Source organism: Ambystoma mexicanum, chromosome 4p, assembly GCF_040938575.1.
Source record: "Ambystoma mexicanum isolate Mex_15411 chromosome 4p, UKY_AmexF1_1, whole genome shotgun sequence".
NCBI classification, from domain to species: Eukaryota; Metazoa; Chordata; class Amphibia; order Caudata; family Ambystomatidae; genus Ambystoma; species Ambystoma mexicanum.
In genome coordinates this window covers 654714827-654738280 of record NC_090927.1, presented here as the reverse complement: position 1 = coordinate 654738280, position 23454 = coordinate 654714827, and positions in this window count along the sequence as shown.

The window sequence follows — 23454 nt, the reverse complement described above, 5'->3', positions numbered from 1 at the left end:
CTGGCCCATGATAGATAGAAAGGGGTTGGAGTGACACATGTCAGTTTAGGACAGAATATACTGTGACTGGGGTCTTGTTTTATTGTGAGGCACTCTTGGGTGGTCAGCAAGGAAGGGTCACACTTCTGGTACATGAAAAGAATACCTTTGGAGGGGCACATGGTTGAACAAGCAGTCATTGTCCAGCAGCTGGGGTGAGAGGTGCAGGAGAACATTTGTGGAGATGGATGAACAACTAAAAGTCTTGGTTTGGCCCTGAAACACACAGTAGAGTGATCTCAGAGGAAGAATTAAATTAATACATTCTTTGTTCACAACATCTTGTCTCAGTGCATTCATGAGAAAAGGACTTGGGAGGCAGAGGCACAGGAGGAAAAAGGTGGGGGCTGTCAGTGCTCGCGGTTCACAGTGCTGCTGAGGCAGAGGGGAAACTTCGCAATTACAGAATGCGGCCTAGTCCAAAGTTAGAGTCGAGGGTTCACGAAATGGAGTCCAAGTGTGTCTAGCAATAGCCCCACTTCTGCTTATGTCAGGGTCTTTTTCCCCATGGCTACAGAAGGGCAAAGGAGGCGTCCCCCACGAGTGGAAGAGCAGGGTGTCACTATCACGTATAATGTAAGGGGGCCGGGGGCTCAACCGACATACTCCTTCCTTACATTAGCATTGACCCCAACACATGCCCCCATGAATATATTGGTCAGAGTGTAGCTATTTCTCACCAACACTCACTTTGATGCACTGTTTTGCTCACAATCACTAGTTCTGGCAAGCCGAGTATCTTATATAGCCTAGGTATCATCCCTTTTGTGGGATGAGTAGTTATTCAGCTATTTGGGCAACTGTTTGGTAATGCAACTGCAGAACCCCAAAGTTGCTATCATTCTGCTATCCATCTGGCCCTCCCACGATCGGTGAATGTCCCACAGTAGCTCGACGAAATGGGGAAGTGTGAAAGCACAGTGCTACATTGTATGGCATATGTAAAAATTGACAGAGAGGATAGTTTTTAAAAGACATATTGGATACTTTATTTGAACACTTTATATAAACATTGTTGATCAAAATAACAGATGGTAATCATTTGTACCTGGAAGTGAACTGTTCCACGAGCTCTGCTTTAGGTGGACAGGTCACGTTTGCAATGTTTTGTGGCAATGTATGTGTCCTCAGAACAAAATTGCACACGATTCCGTGAGTATGTATGTCCAAGACAGTCATAATAAGATTGTTCACAAAATTGAATTCCATTTCCTCGTATATTGGCTTGACCACCCATTTTTTGCTTCTTTTCATAAAGGGCATTGTGTAGCGAAGCATCCCAAAGTTTCCCACAGTCCTCTATTGTTCACGCCTACATTCTCGTTATGAGCTAATACTGATAGTAATGTCCTATATTCCATCCCGTCTATGCCGAAATGCAATCTCTTGTGCCTGTACTTTAGGCATATATTGTGGAACACCTCCACATGTCCTGTGTGACAGAATTCTGCAAGTCCCTTCAGATCCCTTGATAGAGTTTTATCAAACACAATTTTCTCAAGAGCTTTGTGTGGAGGTGAAGATGGAATTAACCACTTCTTCTTCCATTCCTGCTCCGGCGACAAAGAGCCATGTGCACATTGGTGGTAATGTTGGTTTTCTGTCCAAGAGTGAATGTTGGAACAGTGGTGCATTAGTGACTGCCATTTTTCTAGTGTTATTTCCACAGACCCATCACAAGTTTTGGAGCTCCACCAAAGACGGTTGCTGAAAGACTGGGACCACTGTAAAATATTTTCAGAACCTTTTTTTTTCTGCAACTGAGATTTTTTTGTTGATTGATTTAGCAACGTGCCATACATCAAATTAATGGTGAATATTTGGAAACTGCTCTCTCAGGTCGTTTGCATTACCCTCGATTGGAGATCTTCCAGGGATTTTGTAAAACCAAGTTTCTCCATGGCCACTGAGGATTTACATTCGGACACCTGCACGACCACCAAACTCACAATTTTTTTAGTTTCCATGTACTGAAAGTGGTATGTGCAGAACTTTGCTGAAAATCTGGGGCTGTCACACTGTCCATCGCCAGCTAGCGTGAACCATTTTTCGGAGAATGTACTTTGAATAGACATTTGTTCAGTTTTCCAAGCTTCACTAATAGCAGGGAATAGATATTGACGTTGATATTTGTAGTACTGCGTTTTAGAAAGGAACTGGATTCTTACAAATTGACAGAAACTGAACAACTTACTGAAAACAGAGCCACTGAAAAGTAAAGCAGCTGCGCACAATAGATTTCCAGCTAGCAGTTTCCCCAGCATCGGTTGAGCGCCCCATGAAAATGTTGCATTGAGCATTTCACAGGTGGCTTGTATTTTGAGGTTACTGCCTTGTGATACACGAGTCACATTCACCAGTGGCTTCCCGCATACTTCCCCTCTCACTGGATGCACACATTTCAGCATCATTATAATCTCCATCAAGCAGCTGTCAAATACAATGTATTTCGACTCCTTTATTAGACTATCATCCTGCATGAATGTTGTTACTGACTCAATTCTGTTTGACATATCATCTCAACTGGACAAACTGTAGTCGAGATCTTTGGCTAGTTCCTCTGACAATTGTGTTGATGCTTCAGTCTCTGTTATTTCAGCTTCTGTTACTTGAACATGAATCAGAGAAAACATCAATGTTGATTGTTTTTTGGGTGACCCTTTTTTGGCGGGGGTGGATTGTGTCAAGTGGTCTGCGTCTAATTCTAAAGCATCTTCTTTACATTCAGTTTCATCTTTATCTGGTCGAGCTCTCGCATTTTAGCAATGGTCTAACAACACTTTGCTGGCATCGCCGGTCACATTCAATTTATTTTCTGGCCATTGAGCAAAAGCATCTCAAGTCTACTTATTGATTTGAACAAGCTGCAACTCAAATAATAGTTGCTCCATGGTCAAATCAGTTTGTCAAGCAGCATCTCTGATTTCTCTAGCTGTCTGTGTCTGCATAGTTTGTATACCATCGGGCGACTAGAAGACAGTTTGGAAGAACATGTTCAATGTAAATCCAACATACAGTATATGGCACTTTAGATTTTTTAAAAAGCATGCTATGAAGGCACCAGCATAAAATACTGTTTGAAAATGAAATTGTTTGTAAATTACCGTAGCTTTCTTGGTTTTCTTTGAAACCTTCTTCCTCTCTTTACTGTAACGACTGCACCAGCAAGCTTGTCCACCGACTCGGATCCACGTGCCTCCTCTTCTATATCCCGTTCTTGTATACATCCCTAGAAAAGAGTATCCATTAAAAATAAGGCATTCATATTTGAAATCAAATCATTCCATCACACACATGGCTTACACAGATCCTCGTACACCGTGTACGTCACTTAGTCAAAATATACATTTTGAATTTCACCTGATTGATGGCTAGTTTACTCGATCAAAGATGACTGTGTAAAACCCACTGATTGAAATGTTGCACTGAAGATATTTGCAAAAGATGCTTGTTTATAATAATGTCAATGTCTAATGTTATCAGATCTAGGAATAACTTTCTTTCATTCGAGGGTACTGTCAGTACGCATACCTCTGGCTCTGTGTCAGCTGTGAAGGATGATGTAATTGTAGTCGAAGTACAAGCATCACCCTGCAAAACTGTACTTGTTTTAGTATGGATGAAAAAAAGTGAAATTGAACACACACAATGTGATGCAGACAATGCTACATATCAATAAAAACCCATAAATGAAACATGATGTAAGGAAATGACAGGATACGTAAATTTGATCATATTATCTCAAATTCCATGCAGAAAACAATTCCGGAACTGAATAGCTAAATAAAACTACCTGATGCGCGCCCGAAGTTGTTGTTGACTCCAGGAAAGACATGGATGCAGAATCTTGCTCCTTCATATTCAGTGCATTGTCATGGAGTTGAAAAGGGAAAATTAGATTTGATTTAGAAATGCTAACCTATGCAACCATAACTAAGCTGTAAGTTATCTTATGCTATGCGCCCTGATACCCACGGGTGTGGTGCTCAATACAAATAATAAAACAAACAAACAAACAAACAAACCGATTACGAAAAGATTATGCTTATTTCCAAGGGCACTATAGCATAGTTATCTGTGCCCATAAATAATTTTCTATAATGCTTCTAAAACCAGGGACAGATGTTTAGCAAAATGTGGTTTAGTTATAAAGCAATACAATCTTGTAAATATGAAAAGTATTATAAGGGACATTTACACCTAAAGCACCAATCCGTCCATGTAGTTACCTGTTCAGTACCCCAAGGCCTAAAGCTAAATCAGGAACCATGACTCACCTGAGGCAGTGTGTGCATGAATAGAGTCGGAATTGCATTTGGAAGCAATTTACGAGACGTTCTGAGTTGATGCTTCTTTGTGTACTGCGATTAGTCGTACATATTTGTGGCAAAGTGCAGGCTGCAGCTGAGGAATCGATCACCAATCGAGTCCCCCAAGACTTCATGGGCTCTACTTTCAAGGTCTTCCAGCGCAAATCTGCACTATCTGACCCATTCTCTTATTAGATCTATATTCCTCGGGAATACATGCATTGTAGTGCCTTTAGGTTTTACTATGGGTCTTAGAGTGGCAACCGTAAACCGTACATGAAGGCATTGTTGGAAATTCTGCAAAAAAAAGAAGTCAGCATTATTCGAAAATAACTTTGCATAAAAGCGTAAGAAAGATATAATTATATCTTACATTTTTCTATTCAATCTATGATTTGTTCACCAAAGCTGTCAAGGTCACGTAGGTCCCTGGAGCAGGAGTGGAATTAACCAACCACCCCCGCAATGGTCTTGACACCTGCAAATCAGTGCTTAGACAGACATTCGTGACCAGGGAAGGGAAAGAGGGTTAGGGTCTCGTTGTTTGGATGGGTAGGGGAAGTTAGGATAACCGGGAAGAGGGATAGGTAGAGGTTATGAATAGGACTGGGGAAATTGGGAAAGGGCTTGATTGTTGCACACCTTTGTCACCTGCCAAACAAGGCAGTTTCAATTGTTCTTGAAGGGTTCTGCACAATTCACAGAATTAACCAAACCAAACTTAGTTTGCTATCTTAAAAATCATATGAAAATGGGTGAGTTATACATTATGCCAGTTAACAACTCACTGACATTAAACATTGATGCATGCACACTTAGGTCTCTCTAGTTGTCCAAGTCCGGAAATGTGGTCCTTAGTTGTCACCAGTCGACAGGTGTCAGTCTTGTGCTGTGTCTTTGAAATTTTGCAGGCAAGGTCCAAGCTACAAAGAAAGGATACAGAGTTATTGCCTGTTAATGTGTTCATGCGGTCATTCTCCCTTCATGCCACATTCATACACCCACACACACACTACTGAAATCACTACTGATGTGAGCCACTGCACGTGGTTGCCCATGGGTTGTTTTCCCTAAGTTTTGCCAAATTAATGCTGCCAAACAATGCCAGTACAAGCGTCGCCGCACGTGCATGCGCGATAACACGCCACACCCGACCTGTCTCCTGATTGGTTGCCCATGCCCAAAGCATGCTGGGCAATGTAGTTTTGGTATGCTTCCAGCCTACAGAGAGGACAAAGCAGTCTCCTCTAAGGCAGCACGCCCTTCTGGATAGGTTTTGAAGTGTTAGCAGTGTTTTTAAATGAAACATGATGCAAAACACTTACACATCTACTACCCTTTGCATTGGATATGTGTTTCACCTGTTTGTCTTGCCCCTTTCTTGATCTGCCCCTGACAGAAGCAAAACATGTGTAGCCTAGCCGGCTGTATTATAGGATAACTTTCATTCACAATTCATTGATGTGACGCAAATCGGAACATGTTACTCAACCCTGTAATGTACTATCATGCATCAAAAGAAAATATGCTTATAGACACGGTCCGCAAAAGATGCAATTCAATCCCAATTGACATTGATGATAATTGCTATATATTGATAACATAACAAATGAAACTCCAGTAAATGGCAATCAGATGAATGTACATTACACTACTGGGTACGTTCGTTCAAAAAAAAAAAGAAATTTAAAGACCAAGGAGATATGATTAGGTGACCTGGCCTTACCTTGAAGAACAAATAGTTAGATTCAGCAAGCAGAGTATTTAGTAGCAGGAGAACAGGGAGATGTTCACAGGTAGCACGATGACGAGCTGACTTGCAGTGGTCACAGAAGTTCTCAGGTAGCACGTTCATGAGTTGACTTGCAGTTCTCAAAGATGTTCTCATGATAAATATCAAGTGTTTTATAAAGAATTAGAAAAGTGGGTGTGTATGTGAATGAATGATGTGTATATGGCGTGGTCTTATGTGTGTTGCAGGGGCGTGGCCTGCTTCAAGGGGAGCCTGCCTGGAGACACGGGGTCTGAGGAGGCCATGTGAACAATGACCTCTGCATGTAAGATACCTTTGAAGTGTACATGGTGTTTGGCACCTTGGCCGTTCCCACCGCTGCCAGCCCCCATTGAGAGGGCACATCCACAGGTTCTAACAGTCATTGATTCTGAAGGGGTGGATGGAGGGGCCTGAGGCGTGCAGGAAAGGCCCGGAACACTGCTGAATGGAGACACACTTATGTGGATTGCAGGGGCGCAGCCTGCTTTAAGGGGAGCCTGCCTGGAGACACAGGGTCTGAGGAGTGCATGTGAACAATGACCCCTGCGCATAACATATCTTTGAAGTGTACATGGTGTTTGGCACCTTGGCCGTTCCAACCCCTGCCAGCCCCCTTTGGCAGTGCACATCCACTGGTGCCCAATGCCTTTCAAAATGGAGGGTCGATGGAGGGGCCTGCGGCATGGAGGAAAGGCTGACTGGAGACACACTTATGTGGATTGCAGGGGCATGGCTTGCTTCAAGGGGAGCCTGCCTGGAGACACAGGGTCTGATGAGGGCACTGTTACGCTCACCTGGTATCCACAGGGACGCCACCCAGCCGGGTTACTCGCTGGTATGCTTCTCAGCTTTGCCCTGATGTGGTCTGCAGGGAAGGTTCTGCCTGGAAATACAGGAAGACTGTGCTCAACACTGACCAACTGGGGTGAGTATCCTCCATCCACCCCTGTATGCTTTCAGTCCCTCTGGCGCCCTCTCCTCACATTTTGGTAGAATTAGGCGTGCTCTCCGTTCTGCCTTCTTTGCAGGGGCGCGTTGTCTTTCATGGGCGAGTGCGGTCCAGTTACTTCACTGACGCCGGCCCGTTTGATATTGTTCAGGTAGGTCTTATTGCTGTTCTTTAGTTTTGTTGCTATCCTGCATGCCTTTCTTTGTTTAAAATGTCTCATTTTTCTCCCTTAGGTATGCAGAGCTTCAGCGCAGCGAACTGGCTTGGTTGAGTCCTGCTGGTAAATGATGGCGCATTAAGAGCGCTATGATGCTGTACGTAAGCACTATGCGCAGCGCTGCAAAGTCTTGCCTTTGCTAACCTGTGTTTTCTTTCCTTGTAGGTCGCAGTGTTCTTCAGCGCGAGTGGAATGTCCAGAGTGGTGCCAGCCGAGAGGCGACCAGCCAGGTAAGCCTTTTGAGCAGTTCGTAATTTGTAAATGTCTCTACAGCTTTCTTTAATGTTGTCTCTATCTTCCTCTTTCAGGTCGTTCTGTCCGGGAGGCGTACAGATTCGAGGAAGCTGTTCTCAGTTGCTGTGAGTGTTTAAAGATGAAGACTGCAGCTAAGATGCTGCTACTAATGATGTTCCTTTTGTATCCTTGCAGGTTCTGCTTCTCCGAGGTTCGAGGGAATAGCTGTACACAGTGAGCGTCACGTTGCAAGCTGCAAAGTAACCCGAAGCATGTTCTGCAGTCAGGGTGTGTTTTATATAGCCCAGGTAAAGTAGTACCAGGGAAAGTAGTTTCAGGCCTGCCACACCCAAAACACTAGACCGCATAGCTTGGTTCTTAGGGAACCAAGCTATGTGGATGCCTCCATGTTGGCTGACAATACAATAAAGTAGTTCCCAAGCACAGTGTTGTTCATGGTGTATGAGCCTGGCGCCATAGGCGCCAGGACTGGCCCCATGAGGGCTTTTGAAGAGGATGCCAGGCTCTAGAGGCCCGAGTCCTGACTCCACCTGGCTAATGGGTTTTCCAGAGGGGGTTTTGGACGAGGGTTAGGACAGGCATGTGAACAATGACCCCTGCGCAAAAGATATCTTTGAAGAGTACATGGTGTTTGGCACCTTGGCCGTTCCAACCCCTGCCAGCCCACTTTGGCAGCCCACATCCACTGGTGCTAACAGTCATTGATTCTGGAGGGGTGGATGGAGGGGCCTGAGGCATGCAAGAAAGGCCCGGAACACTGCTGAATGGAGACACACTTATGTGGATTGCAGGGGCGCGGCCTGCTTCAAGGGGAGCCTACCTGGAAACACAGGGTCTGAGGAGGCCAAGTGAAAAATGACCCCTGCGCATAAAATACCTTTGAAGTGTACATGGTGTTTGGCACCTTGGCCGTTCCAACCCCTGCCAACCCATTTTGGCAGCGCCCATCCACCGGTGCCAAATGCCTGTCATAATGGAGGGGGGATGGATGGGCATGAGGCGTGCAGACAAGGCCCCGAACACTGCTGAATGGAGACACAGTTATGTGGATTGCAGGGGTGCGGCCTACTTCAAGGGGAGCCTGCCTGGAGATACAGGGTCTGAGGAGGGCATGTGAACAATGACCCCTGCGCATAAGATATCTTTGAAGTGTACATGGTGTTTGGCACGTTGGCCGTTCCAACCCCTGGCAGCCCCCTTTGGCAGCGCACATCCACTGGTGCCAAATGCCTTTCATAATGGAGGGGGGATGGATGGGCATGAGGCGTGCTGACAAGGCCCCGAACACTGCTGAATGGAGACACAGTTATGTGGATTGCAGGGGTGCGGCCTACTTCAAGGGGAGCCTGCCTGGAGACACGGGGTCTGAGGAGGGCATGTGCCAACTGCCTTTGATAATGGAGGGGGGATGGATGGTCATGAGGCGTGCAGGACAGGAAAGGCCCGGAACACTGCTGAATGGAGACACACTTGATTCACTGAAAAATTGAAACAACCATTGATAAAAGTTCTGTTGTGTTTTATTTTGTTGCTGATTTTGATGGCACACATGTGCTACACATTAAAAACTTTGGGTTGCAGCACAGTGTGGGAACATCCCCTGTACTGACCCCTGTCACTGGGAAAGTTTCTCTAATGGCACTAACGACACAGGTGGATATTACTCGTCGAACCCGGTGTCCAAGCCTCCTATGAAGCCACCATGTAAACGAACGATAGGCCACCAGCCTGTACCACCTGTGAAAGAGAAAGCTATAAACAGTTTTTAAATTAACAAGATAAGTGTAGTAAACCTTAGTTGAAAATGCAATCGTGTAACCAATGGCATTGTTGCCAGTACAAATGTTACCTGGGCACTGTACAATATTGAACGACTATGCATTCCATTACATCTGGGACACAAAGAACTATTGCTTCATGATTGTACATGAAATAAACATAAGTAGACCACTATGATTTCCCCAAATTGGAGTGAGGTATAGAATTGCAAGACTACATTTGTTTGGCATAGATAGATCAAAGTTACGACAATATAGGAAACAACCATGAAATGGTATTTATTCTGATTTGTAGAGCGCACGTCAGCCTGGGGGCATTGTGGCGCTTATTACAGACATATCTTAGTTGCATATACATGAGTGATACATAATTTATAGGAGCAAGTATGACATTTGTACAAATTTACAGTGCAGTATATTTACAAAGTTAGCGTGTGTCACATGTTATTGTGCAAGGAAAGAGGTCTTCAGTTTCCTACGAAAAATCGGGAGTGAGTTCTCCGCTCTAATGTCAGCAGGTAGAGCGTTGGCAGCAATGTAGGGGAAGCTTAGGCCACCGGCTTTGGCTTTTTTGATGCGTGGGATATGGAGTAGGTTGGTGTATTGCGTCCTGGTGGGACGTGAGGAGGAGGGTTTGGAGATGGTCTCTGATAGGTAGGATGGGGCATTTGTGTGTGAGGATTTTGAGTGTGATCCACTCTTTAACCGGGAGCCATTGGGCTGAGTGTCTGGCGTGGGAGATATGCTCTCTTCTTGGGATGCTAAGAGCGGCCCGGAGAGCATTGTTCTGAGTGACTTGTAGTCTGTTTAGGTTTTTAGCCGATGTGCCTGCTAGGAGGGCATTGCAGTAGTCCAGTTTGGCTCCAATGGTTGCTCTGGCTATTGTAAGGCAATTAGGTTTTGAGAGGTATGGCTTGATGGCGTTTATACGTTTGGTGGTATGCGCAGATGAGGAAGTGATTGCGCTGACTTGACTGGTCAATGTGTGGAATCTAGGTATACCCACAGTGTCTTGACAGCTGTGGATACGGGGATGATGGAGTTGTCAATGGAGAAGTTGGCATACAGTTTGTCCAGCTTGTCTAGGGTGCTCTGTTGTCCTAGTATCATGATTTCAGTCTTGTCTCCATTAAGGCAGAGGCCATTGACTGTCATCCAAGCCTGGATGATGGAGTAGATCGTGTGAAGTGCCTTGGCGTCTTTGTGGTATGAGCCTGAGAGGGGTAGAAGTACTTGTGTGTCGTCCGTGTAGTTCGTGTATGTGATGCCATGTGAGTCAAGCTTGTCAATAGAGGCTTAGTGACCAGGTTGTAAAGTGTGGGTGCAGTGCAGGATCCTTGAGTGACCCCGCAATGGATTGTCGTGGGTGTGGCATTAGCAGTGTCCGAGAAGACTTTCATGGCTCTTCCCTCGAGGAAGGAGGTGTTCCAGCGAGCTGATTCTTTAGAGAAATAGGCTGAGTGTGTGAGGTGTGAGGTGAGGCTCTTATGATCAATCAGATCGAATACGGATGAAAGATCTAGGAGAAGCAGTAGGGCTGGCTTTCCCTTATCCATGATTTGGGTGATCTGATTCTTCAGATCCACCAGGGCTGTTTCGGTGCCGTGTCCTTTCCGGAAGCCTGATTGCCTGGTCCCAAGGATGGAGTGGGTTTCGAGGAAGTGTTGCATTTGTGCAGCTTTGTCCAATAATTTCAAGAGGAATGGCACTGTGGTTATCAGTCTGTAGTTGTTGGGTTGTAGGGGGTCGAGGGTGTTTTTTTTAGGAGGGGGGACCCAGGCCTCTTTGAGGCTGGCTGGGATAATGCCTGATCTAAAGGACGCATTGATTAAGGCCGTAAAAAGCGGTGCAAAGCGGTTTGCGCAGTCTTTGATGAGCTTTGGCGGGCATATATCGCCTTTACAATGGGAGGGTTTAAGATTTGTTAGTAAGTTGATAACGTCTGGTTCAGTGACGTCTCTGAAGGAGAAGTCAGGTATGGTGGGCTTAGACGAGGCGGTTGTGGAGTTGGTAGGCTTGGTTCCTGTATTTTGAGGTAATGCTTTGCAATGGTCTTTGATTTTCTTTTGGAGAAGGTGAATTTTGTGTAGCATGGCGGCTTGGATACTAGGACACCAGGCTTCATCTTTGATTATTTCATCAGGTGTATTGGGGGGGTGATATGACCTCATTAAAGATGGCGAAGATTTCTTTAGAGTGTTATTTGTCATTGGAGATTCGTGTGTTGAAGGCGTTGGCTTTGGCAGCAGTGATGGCCTTTTTTGTATTGGTGGGAGATTGAGTTGAATTCGTTTTTGGCACTGCTGCAGGGGTTGGTTTGCCAGTTTTTTACTGCTGCTCTTTTGTGGGAGCACATTGGGTGCAGTTCTTCAGTGAACCAAGAGTTGGTGTGTAGTGATGTTTTGCCTTTTTTCCATTTGAGTGGTGCTATTTCATTAATAGCTTTAGTGATGACATCTTTGTAGATGTCTGCTAGAGTATTGGGGTCATTAGCATATGGGGGTGTTAATTTGGGAAATTAAGGTAAGGGCGCAGGTTGTCCTCTTTGAGCTTTTTAGAGCTTCTGACTTGTGCAGCGATAGCAGGGGTCAAGGTTTTATGGTTTTTGGTGATAAGTACAGAGAATTCGATACAGTTGTGGTCGGTCCAGGGCAGTGAGGTGTTAGAGGGGATAGTAGAGAGGCAATTATGGTCCGTGATCCAGTCTAGAATGCGGCCTTTGGAGTGAGTTGGGTTTACTACTTTCTGGGTGAACCCTAAGTCACTAAGTTCATTGGTGAGGGTGACCGCAGGTTTGTCTTTAGCATCGTTGAATCCCAGATTGAGGTCTCCTAGTAGAAGGGTTTTTGTGGAACTTTTGATATTATTACTGAGAATGTGGATGATGTTTTCCTGAGAGTCTAGGGTGAGGCCTGGGGGACAGTATAGTAAGTGAATATTGATGGTTCTGTTGGGTGACAGTGTGAGTTTAGCCAATAAGAGGTCAGAGTTGCTGGTCGAGGAGTGACTGACAAGTCGGAGCTGGAGGTTTACCCTGTAGATGAGGGCTAGTCCGCCTCCTATTAGTTCAGGTCTGTCTTGTCTGAGTATTGTGAAGCCTGGTGGTAGTGCAAGTGCAACGGCGGGGCCTGATGCTTCATGTATCCATGTTTCAGTGATGGCTAGTAGGTTCATGTTATTGTTGGTTATGAGGTCATGAATATCTGATGCCTGAGCTGGGAGGGAGCGGACTTTGAGGAGGGCACATTTGATCTGAAGTGAGTGTAGTTTGTTAGTGGAGGTGTGGGTGGTGGATGTGTCTGATGAGTTATGTGTGGTGACGTTGTGGGGTATAGTTTGTAAGTGGGTGGTTGTTTGTAGGTTTGTGGATGTTTAGTGTGAGGGATGTGTTTGGAAGTGGTGCAGGAGCTCAGTCTATCGTTTCTGTGTTCTATGGGAGGGGGTTGTGAGCTGAGTTCTGCAGCCAGTGTGCAAGCTCTAAGTCTTTCTAGTCTATACATTATTGTGATGCAGGGTGCACTGGGTGCGTCTGTAAGAGGTGAGTGTGTATGTGAGGTGTCTGGGGCAGTGTATTGATTGGGATTGGGGAAGGGGCTTTGTGGAGTGGGTGTGAGTGGGCGGAGTGTGGTATAAAGTGTTATGCAGAATCCTGTACAGTGCCCTTAGGGACCACTACACACAATTAAGACTTCAGGTGGTGATACAAGTTTTACCTTTGGTACAAGTCTGTACTACTATGTCATAGTGGTAGCAGTGGCGCAGCAGCCAGGCTTATCTCAAGAGTATATGAGCAGTAGCAGAGATTACACAAAGGGACCACAATTACTGTAACTCAAGCAAACACTGAGTCAAGGATTTGTGTAGAAAAATATAAGTACATTTATTTTTAAACCATTCGTTATAAACACAACACTTCTATTAAACTTCAATAAAAACCACACGTTAAATATACTACAACTAACTAAATCACTTTGTACAGTAAGTCTCAAGGTAAGTACCCTGTGTTGGAATAAACCGGTGTTAGGCACAAAAACACGTTACCGCGGATACAATTGCGATCACTTTTTGACAGTTCGGTCTACTAAACGAACGCGTATCCGTGACATGAAAAGTTACCGGGGCTAAAACACACTTAGCACCTGAGATACCCAGAGGGAGTTGGAGGCAAAAATCACAGGCAATATTTTGGTTAGGCAGGCAGAATCAAGAAACATTCAGAGACAGGAGTTCAAAAGTCAAAGGGCCGGAGCCAGGGTTGAAAGACACCGCGGCCAGTTGCTGAAGATCACACAGTCTAACAGTTCACGATTCAACAGAGCCAAAAGTACTTCGATATTGTCAATGTTTGGAAGCAAAAGTTATAAGAAGGAGGGAAGACAAGGTCAAGCCTTGGAAATGAAGAAAAAGGGATTCACCCAGTTTCTTCAACATAACACAGTACCTTGTTCCAATGGTGCAGCTGGTGCCCTGGCAGTTGTTCCTGTTGGTTTCCCGCAGACCAACGATTCCTGGAGCTTCATCGAGAAGGAGGATGTCTGAAGGGGGTCTGCACCACACAGGGATGAGGCCGGCAGCAGCGACACAGAATAAAAGGTGTGCTCCTTAAAAACAGGAGAGGCTCTTCAGGTGGCTATCCGACCACTACAGCAGTGTGCAGTGATTTCAACCACGGAAGAGGATCCTCTGGCTGTAGAAGATGAGCTGGTTAGCCCCACCAAGCTCAAGGGAAGAAGACTCCAGACTGGATCTTCTCTGAGTCGTTGAAGGGCAGATAGCTCAGGACTGCAGCAGGGCTTCACAGGGAGAGGGTAGTTGCAGCAGCCGTTGTTCTCTCTGCTTCTCTTCGGTTCCTTGTAGTTCCAGTGGTGACTCTCTGACTTCTAGCCCAAAATAACTGCCTTTTATGCGAAAAACCCCCATTCATGTAGCCGGCTGTCAATCACCCAGCAGGGGGGTTGTCTAGCCCGGACAACTACCCTGGCCAATCATGACAAAGTGCGACTTGGGTTTCCTAGGATACCCTGTGCAAGGGGTGACTACACCCCTCTCTCCGATTCAGCCCACCTAGACACCCAGGTGCCTTGAGGAGGGCTTCTGAGCAGAAGCCCGCCAAAAGACAGTAAACAAAGAAGATGAATCTAGTTTGCTGCGCAAAGTAAAACACAAGGACTTTAACAAAAAGAAATGGCGAATAAACCCAACCAGAGCCAAAAGAAAGACGATTTTGTCAAGTGTGTTTATGTTCGAGGCTAACATAATAGCCAAGAACAGTACCATGTTTATCTAATATAATCGCGGTAGAAAAGTTAGGGTAGATACCACTGCCACCAGCCAAGTCTAAATGTTAAAAGAGCGAAACAATGCTCTAGGAGGTACAGATAAAAAGGGATACAAGTTAACCCTTTCCAATACTCCACGGAAGATGGGGTGTACTGCATCTGTGGTAGATTGACTAAGTAAAATTAATGGTAACTTTACCCTTTTCTGGGGGACAGTAGTCACCTCAGAAATGGAGTTGAGGGAAGTCTCAAAGACAACCCGGTTCCACGGCACTGAAGGTGCTGTGTGACACACACAAAGAAGGGGGCTACTGAAGTGGTGTACTTCAGAGTCCACAATCACAAAAACAGATGGAAACACATAGCAAAACACAGATAAGAGTGGTGGAAAAGCTCTCACTCTTACCAGGTGGAAAAAAAATAAACTCCAGAAGTCCAGCAAAGCTGCTGGGGGACTCACTAGGTGAGGGAAATTAGCCATAAATGAGAATTCTCCCTAACAAAAGTTGGAGAGCAACGAGTGTTGCAAGGAGAGTGAGCAGCATGGTGGTGGCAGCGGAGAGCTTGCAGGAACCTATGGGCATGATTGTATGCTGGGAGGGCAGGGGGTAGTGGTGGCCACAGACACATTGGGTTGGGTGGGCCTGGCCAGTAGTAGGCAGGAACAGATAGGTTCAGAGTGGGCTAAAAAGCATCCTTGGTACAAAAATGTCGATGTGGCCTGGGAACAGCAAGAGGCACAGTCAAAGGGCAGGTGTGGCCTATGCGCGACTACAAGGTACAATGAAATGGCAATTGTGGCATAGAACCACCGTAAGGCACAATAAAATGGCAAATATGGCCTATGAGCGACTATAAGGTACAATCAAAATGGCAGTTGTGGCATAGAACAACCATAATTCACAATCCAAATGGCAAATGTGGCCTATGAGCGAATACAAGGTACAATCAAAATGGCAGTTGTGGCATAGAACAACCATAAGGTACAATAAAATGGAAAATGTGGCCTATGAGCGATTATAAGGTACAATCAAAATGGCAGTTGTGGCATAGAACAACCATAAGGGACAATAAAATGGCAAATATGGCCTATGAGCGACTATAAGGTACAATCAAAATGGCAGTTGTGGCATAGAACAACCATAATTCACAATCCAAATGGCAAATGTGGCCTATGAGCGACTATAAGATACAATCAATATGGCAGTTGTGGCATAGAACAACCATAATGCACAATCCAGATGGAAAATGTGGCCTGTGAGCGACTATAAGGTACAATCAAAATGGCAAATGTGGCATATGAGCGACTAAGGTACAATCAAAATGGCAGTTGTGGCATAGAACAACCATGAGGCACAATCCAGATGGCAAATGTGGCCTATGAGCGACTATAAGGTACAATCAAAATGGCAAATGTGGCATATGAGCGACTATAAGGTACAATCAAAATGGCAAATGTGGCATATGAGCGACTAAGGTACAATCAAAATGGCAGTTGTGGCATAGAACAACCATAAGGCACAATCCAAATGACAAATGTGGCATAGAACAACCATAAGGTACAATCTCAGTGGCAAATGTGGCATAGGACATCCATAAGGCACAATTCCAATGGCAAATGTGGCCTGCGACTATAAGGCACAATTTTTGGGGTTTAGGGTATGCAGCATTTTACTTTATCTCCCCAGAGGCAAAGGCACTAATAGTGGCACAGAGGCTGAATGCAAACCGGGCACAGATGACCAGAGAACATAGACACGGAGGGTTGGAATGCAGTGTCTGGCAGTGTTAGATGGTGAAGGGAGTTGGTACCTAGTGTATACGTGGTGCATACATGCCATATACAAGTGAGGACAGTAGGATAACGTGCGCGAGTGCAACAAGTAGCAGCAGAGTTTTGTGTGTTTGGAGTCCGGTGACGAACAAGTTCATGTGGCAAGGTAGTGGGAGGATGTGTTGAAAGGGTCTGCTTACCATGAATTATGGAAGGTGAGCAGAGTTTCGTGCCCCGCGGCCACGATGCAGCTAGACAGGCGAAGAGAGAATCCTTTGATTTGATCCTTGGTATTTTGATCCGGTGTCCGCCTTCTGGCGTTGGAGGGCCCGGAAATAGATGGGGCGGGCGGGCCGATCTGGGTGCAGCCAATCTGCTGCAGGCAGAGAGTTGCTGCTAGGTAACAAGAGAGCTTTGTGTGTGCGACACCATTTTGGGGAGCAAACGGCGTGCAGAGCCGTGGATGGCTTCATGCAGATCAGGGGTAAAAATGGCAAATCGGCCCAAGTGGCAGCTTTGCTCAGAAATCAGCGCCACTCTTTCGTGATGCATATGAAGCAAATCCTTAGATTCTTACCCCAATGGAGCCGCTGGTGGTTGGGTGCTGCTCCTCACGAATACCAGGAGAGCTGAGGAACTGCAAGGGCTCCTGCCCCGCAGCAGCTGTTGGAAGAGTGGACAGGCGAAGACAGGATCCTTCATCTTGATCCTTGTTCTTTTGATCCAGCGTACGCCTTCCGGCGTTGGAGAGGCCCGGAATTAGATGGAGCGGACGGGACGATCTTGGTGCAGCCAATCTGCTGCAGGCAGAGAGTTGCTGCTAGGCAACAAGAGAGCTTCATCTGTGCGCCGCCATTTTGGGGAACACACGGCGTGTGGAGCCGTGGATGGCTTCAGGCAGATCAGGGGTAAAAATGGCAAGTCGGCCCAAGTGGCAGCTTTGCTCGGAAGTGAGCACCACTCTTTTGTGATGCATATGAGGCAAATCCTTAGATTCGGACCCCAATGGAGCCGCTGGTGGTTGGGTGCTGCTCCTCACGAATACCAGGAGAGCTGAGGAACTGCAAGGGCTCCTGCCCCTGCAGCAGCTGTAGGAAGAGTGGACAGGCGAAGACAGGATCCTTGGTCTTGATCCTTGGTCTTTTGATTCGTCGTCTGCCTTCCGGCGTTGAAGGGGCCTGGAAATAGATGGGCCGGGCGGGCCAATCTGGGTAGTGGCCTAAGTGACATCAAAATTAGAGTAGACTTACTCATTACTTGGATTGTGAGGGCGAATGGAGACGTCGTCCATGCGACTAGGCTCAGGCTCTTGATCTGGTTATTCGTCCTCCCATCTGTCATCCGAAGCCCCATTGTTTGCACATCTTTCTCTTTCGAGTAATTCCGCCTCGGAATACTGTAACAAAGTGGACTCCTCATCAACACACCTGAGCATGCAGGTAAGTTATATGGGTTTATTAGTTCATAAGTACAGCAGGAAAGCACCGGCACATCCTAGCCAGCCAGCTCTCTATCTCCAACTGTCCCCCATGGAACACTATTCAGATGACAACACCCTGAACACTCTGAGCACAGTGACCTCACCACATTCCACTGACATCAACACTGCAGGGAAGACACAGGAGGGGAGACACTCATTACAACACTTCTCCCTCCCTTAATTTAATACAAAGGTGATCCCTATACGCAAGTACCATTCTACACAACACGATACAAACACACGTGGCCACCACGTATCTGCCCATCAACACCCAAACTCATATGAACACGCTACCCACACCCCAGGAACGGTCCACATGAGCCCATTCACACACCAAGGCCAACAATGGAGTACAAACACTCCACCCTCCATAAAGGTAAAAGTGCACTGACACAACTGGAACTAGCTCCCCATTAATAAAACCCTAAGCAGAAAAACAGGTGGAAATATAATTCTACACAATGGAAATATAATCCTGCACACTACTCCTTCTAAAAGGAACACAGATCCAACCTACAACAGCCTAACTACCCATTGTCCACCAAAAACTCACAAAAGAGGAACCCAACGACATGGATAAAGGGCTGCACCTCCCCTCAACTGAACTGGAATACATATCGAGGAACAAAACAAAAACAAGAACTCCACCTGCCTCAAGCTGCCCCTTGAAGCCTAGGGCCTGCCACACCCCAGCGTCCCTTAAAACGGATATACCACTGACAACCAAAACCCCTCAGTGCACCTACAACCTTCCACCCTTGTCCGCCACCCCAGGGTACCAGGGCTGCCACCCCCGGGCACTAACCCAACTCAAAAGAGAAACCACCGGGCCCAAACCTCGAGCCCACCTCAACTCTTGGTTCACACCCCAGCTCAGAACCCTGCGCAAAGAAAAACGTATTGTGGAATCACATTGGAAAAGCAACCAGTCCGCAGCCAATAAATCGTGCCTCCTCCTGGCCACCCTTAACTACAAGGAAGCCATTCCAGGCTAAAAAAGACACTTACAATAAACGTATCGAACAAGCCAAATCCAACACCAAAGAATTGTTTAGAATCCTAAAGGAACTTGAAACTCCTGTCACTGCACCAGACACTTGCATCAAAGATAGCACTTGGTGTACCAAGATCCAAGAGGCTCTCCTCGGCAAGATTGCCACCCTCCAAATTAAAATCAATAACAAACAATCAAGCCTACAATCCAACCCACAACCCAACCCTATCCCCACCCTAAACCACCCCATCCCAGACTCTCTGACTCCTTTTAACTTCTCTCCACTGTCCATTTCCGAAGTGGAAAAGATCATCACCAGCCTTAAACCGACCAATTGCCAAGGTGACCTCTGTTCGGCAGCTATAATAAAGGAAGCAGCTCATGACCTAGCGCCATTCATTACTACGCTCATCAACTCTTCCTTTAGCTCTGGGATCGTACCTGACAATCTAAAGGACACATGGGTCATCCCCCTATTGAAAAAACCTACCCTGGACGCAAGTATACCCACAAACCACAGGCCAATCACCACAGTCCCGTTTTTACTAAAAATCCTCGACCGTGCAGCATATCTACAAATTCAAGATTACCTTGAATCTAACAAACTCTTGGGACTTAGGCAATCTGGGTTCCGGCCACGTCACGGCACTGAAACTGCCCTCATAGATTTAAAAACACAGATTGAAGAACTAAAAGACAAAGGCAAACTTGCTCTCTTACTCCTCTTGGACCTTTCGGCGGCCTTTGATCTCGTCAATCATGAAATCCTCTGCCACCACCTTAAATCAGCTGCACACTTCTCCGATAAAGCTACAACCTGGATTAGCTCCTTTTTAGACAATAGATCTATGCGCGTGTTCTCTCCACTAGCAGCCGCCCCACCTGCACCTGTCTCCTGCGGTATTCCACAAGGATCTTGTGTTTCACCCACGTTGTATAACGTGTTCACCAAACCTCTCTTCGACATCTTGGACTATCTGGATGTCACTTACACCAACTACGCTGATGACACCCAGATACTAAACCCTATCTCAGGTGACTACACGGCTGACTCCCTCGCTATCAATGTCATCTACCAGGTCATCCAGGCGTGGATGGCTCAACACAGACTCTGTCTTAATGATGAAAAGACTGAGCTCCTTATTCTTGGTTCGCCACAAAAACTTACCAAACTCGACCCTGCGTTCATGTCCTTCATCATCGATGGGAATATTATCCCAACCGCCAAGGACACAAAAACCCTAGGGATCTACATTGACTCGACCCTATCCCTGACCAGACAAACTAACTCAGTCTCTTCCGCAGCGGCATATACCTGCAAGCTTATTACAGCCTGTCGCCCTTTCCTCTCCGCAACCAATTGTGTCACCCTGGCCAGAACTCTTGTATTATCCAAGATTGATTACTGCAATGCACTGTACCTAGGCAACAATTGCTGCAACCTAAACAAGTTGCAAATTGTCCAAAACAATGCGATTAGAGCTGCCCTCAACATTCCCAAGCGCCAACACATATCCGACACCAGACGCAATATTCGCTGGCTCTCAGTCCCACACCGTATCTCCCTGAAAACCCTGGCTCTTACCCACAAATGCCTTCATAACCAAGCTCCCTGCTACCTGGCCAACCGATTTGCCCTCCACAACTCCATTAGACCCCGCAGAATGGCTCATTTAAACTGCCTTGAGGTTCCACGTTTCAATCTCCAAAGATCAGGTGGAATTAGCCTCCCTATCTTGTCAGCTAAACTCTGGAACACGCTTCCTAATGAGCTTAGAGCAGAACCCTCATTCTCGAGATTCAAACACCTCACGAAAACCTGGCTGGCCGCCCAGGACATTTAGCTCTGGGTTCTCTGCTCGATTTGTACATGTATATATAATCTGCTTGTCCTCTCATTGCTATTATTATACCTGTAAATTCTGTATTATACTTGTAAACTTTGTAATTATGGTTCTGTCTGTTTTTCCTATGTTGTAACTAAGTGATGCGCCCGGTTACCCCTGGGCCTGGTGCGCTATACAAATAAATAAATACAAATACAAATACTAACCCAACTCTAATGAGCAACAACAAGCACAACTGACAACATCAGCTCCAACACTCTAAAATATAGAGAACAGCTTTACCTCCACACACAATCCAACCTCAAGATAATATGCACATCAAGTCCCTAGCACACAGGGAGCCTAGTTCCTACCAAAACACTGCTACACCCATGGGACCCCTAGTCCCTGCCAACAAACACCTCTGCACCCCGGGAGCCCTAGTCCCCGCCACAACAACGCTACACCTACGGGACCCCTAGTCCCTGCCAAAACACCTCTACAACAATGGGACCCCATGTCCCTGCCAAATACAACACCACTATATACCCTGGGACCCCTAGTCCCTGCCAAAGACAAATATAGTACACCACCTCCTAACGCGGGACCCCCAGAACTGACCAGGCTACCACAGTGTCACACTCACCAAAAACATCCAAAATGGCACACTAAAGTGGCACACACAACCTTAAAATGGGACCCCTAGAAACCACTAGGCTACTACCAAGCTACGCCACACACGCACCATAAAGATGCACACAAACACTCACACTCACCTTAACACAACATATGACACATGAAACATAAACTTAAATCAACGGCACATCTTAAAAGTCACCAAATTCAATAGAATTCACTCAAATCACTGGCAAATCTTAAAAGTCACAAAATTCTGTGGGATCAGGTGGAGCCTTAACACACTGAGTGTGCTAAATAGTAGAACGGTTCTTCACTTGAGAAATAAGTTTGTAAATTTTCCACAAAGCGAACAGGCAAAACGCTGGCCAAGTTCAAACAAACCAAGTTCCCAATAAACGTCAGCCAGGATATTCCACGAGTGCCGTAGCAGGAACGCCCCCCCCCACCCTCCATACACATATTAGTAATCGACGTGGTGGAGGGCACTCCACCAATGCCCCAGTCCAAACCAACCTGAAAAAAAACACGTTAACAATAACAATGCAAAACATCATTCCTAGCGTTTAAATGTGTCCCTTGCATTTAAATGTTCACATCCTAAAACAAAACGGGCCACAACATAAACACACACACACTTGCACACTGGCCCGACACCCATAAGTAGACCCAACACAAAGAGGCCACAACACATTCATGAGACACCGCTCACACAGGCCTCAAAACCATGGCACAGACCCACGCAATTTAAATTGAGTGCTACTCGCTACGGTCTGCCATGCACCTCTCCTCCTGGGCTCCGTCAACCTTTCACCCTTACTCACGGAACCCGGAAACAGTCCATCTTCATCCATGATGAACAAAATGCTGTCCACATTAATTTGCGAGCCTCTTCCTGTAATGACCCGCGGTACTGACTCCCGAAGTAAATCCAAGTTGCACCCATCAGCTGGCAGATCATAATCCAAAGTGAGAAAGCGCTCTTCACAAATCCGCTGCCCGTGGGCTACAACACAATCCCAACTCTCCACGAACGCTGGACGTTCCAACTTACTTCCTGAAACTGGAACGAGGCTGTCATTGCATTGTCTGCGTAAGCGGCACACAGAGCATTCCGGAATCCTTCTGCGCTCCAGTACACCGTACAGGAACGTACCAAAGGCACAAAGAAACGTCATCATTTCAGTTTCTGCATCGCAGCGTCCACATCTCCTGCATACACAACACTGGCTCCCAGATGGCAACCCGTTACAACTGCCACAACACTGGGCCACCCGGCACGAGGCAGACAGCAAAACAAACCTCTTCTGCACAGACATCTCCGCCGCCGCTCTCAATCCACCTTCTGCCAGGGGAGCGCAATGGTCTTCTGAATGGAAATTGCTGCCTTCGCCGCGCTCGACCCCCCTCCCGCACTGGGGAGCGCAGCGGCACGGATAACTGGGGGTCAACAGGCTCCCTCCCAGGTGGCAATCCTCCTTGCACATACGACTAGACCACCTGGCCTCCAGTCACAACAGGCCTACTCTCAGATGGCAATGCTCCTTGCACATATGACTGGACCACCAGCCTCCAGTCACGACGAACTCCAATTCCTCTCCCTCTTGAAAGTTGAGGACCCTACAGCTCCAGGGTCTCGACTCCTCCCGGTACTACCTTCAATACCAGGACCCCGCTCCAAATGTAGAGGAGCCTCCTACTCGCTCCAGAACCACCCGGCCTGCTGGACTGCAACTCTAGTACACTCCGCTCTGGACCCAGGGGTACACTCCCCTGCTGCAGACCACCAGAGTTCCTGCGGACCCTGCTCCACCAGGGCCCCGGCTCCTACTGAATGGGAGCCTACTTCCACTTCCTCCAGCACCACCTGGCCTGCTGGGCTACACCCTCTGTCCGGACTCCAAAGGCTGCATAGCTGGCTGCTACCAAGATGTGGACACTTGGAGGGCGGTTTCCTGAACAGCTGCTGTCCCCTCCTCGACAGGATCCCATCCTCGTCACCAGTGTAACAAAGTGGACTTGTCATTAACACACCTGAGCCAGCAGATAAGTTATATGGGTTTATTAGTTCATAAGTACAGCAGGAAAGCACTGGCACATCCTGGCCAGCCAGCTCTCTATCTCCACCTGTCCCCCATGGAAC